Raw genomic sequence first — 1,390 nt, 5'->3', positions numbered from 1 at the left:
AAACCATTTATAATTATATATATAAGTATATATATACTATATACATATACACACATCATATTTGAATCTATCTTACTAGAGACAATGAGCTAGCTTCACTCTATTTGCTTTCCCTTCCATAGTGTGATTAGTAATGGGTATAACTTATATGGGAACAGTGTCCTTTATTCTCCTTCCATGGCATTACACCATGTTGTCTGATGTTGTCTGAAAGAAACATATTGATCAGTGTCTCTGAAATTTCTTTTGTCAGCTGATTACAAGAACAGAAGTTGCTTTGACACGCAAGAACTTCAGAATACCTCTTTGTTTCAGAAAGCATTTCCAAACCAATTTTAAGTAGAACAAGGAAGAAGCAGTAAGCAAAAAGACCAGAGGGATTTTAATAAGATGAATCCTAACCACGGTTAAGTGTTCAAATATAGTATGTCTCCTATCATTAAAAATGAAAAGTTTAAATTTGATTCTTCTTTTTACATTCTAGCAACCCTGCAGGGCTCTAGAGGAACAGGTAACTTCCATACTCTTCATTTATTAAGGATGCTTCTCTGTGTCTGGGTTGATTAATAAAGCTCACATTGACAAGAAAGTCTGTACTGAGGCAAAGTACTTACAGGGGAATTTATAAAGAGCTTCTCTCATATGCCTAATTTCTTTTTTTTTATTCTTTCATCTACTGCCATTTACAGCCAATCTTAAGTAGTGAACTTACTGAAAGAGTGCATCTTAATTTGACAAAAACAATTGAAGTAATTCACTGCACTGTAAAATACATACACTCTGTGTACAACATCCTGCAGATGAGGAGATTCCATTACCTTTCAGTAACGATTCTGAGCTAAGTGCATTCACTCTTTGCACTGTAGTCAAAAAGAGCAGTGAAGATCCTGAAGGGATCCGTTAGAAAACAAAACATAAGAGTAGCTGCTAGTGTAACTACAACTGCTTAATCTGGAGATCTCATCATCACTACCTGAAATGAAGTTGTTGCAAGGAGGGTGCCTCTCACTTTTCTGAAGTATCAAATGATAGAAAGTGTTGTAGGCGTTAGCGGGGATTCAGTCTGTGACATGGCAGGACCCCCTTGCTCCGTCCCCTGCTCTGTGATGTAAATTAGTTGCACACTTCATCCATATGCTCAAGAGGCACAGTGTACGCTCAAGAAGCATAGACGAAGTAATTTAAGGTGCTAATTGCGCTGCAATAAACGCCATTTGCTGCATCCCCGAACTGGGGTCTGTGTTCATTTGCTAGGACCATTGGGTCCTAGCAAAGGGAGATCATTAGTCCCCGGCGTTATGTGCCTCAGACGTGGGATTGTCTGCTGTAACAAGAAAGTCAGGAAAAAGCCCCAAGTTGCACCAGGGAAGCTTTAGATTAGATATCAGGA

This window comes from Coturnix japonica, chromosome 2 (genome assembly GCF_054131305.1).
Source record: "Coturnix japonica strain WE chromosome 2, WE-NBRP24, whole genome shotgun sequence".
Classification (NCBI taxonomy): Eukaryota; Metazoa; Chordata; class Aves; order Galliformes; family Phasianidae; genus Coturnix; species Coturnix japonica.
The sequence above is the reverse complement of the archived record's forward strand: the minus strand, read 5'-3'. Positions refer to the sequence as shown.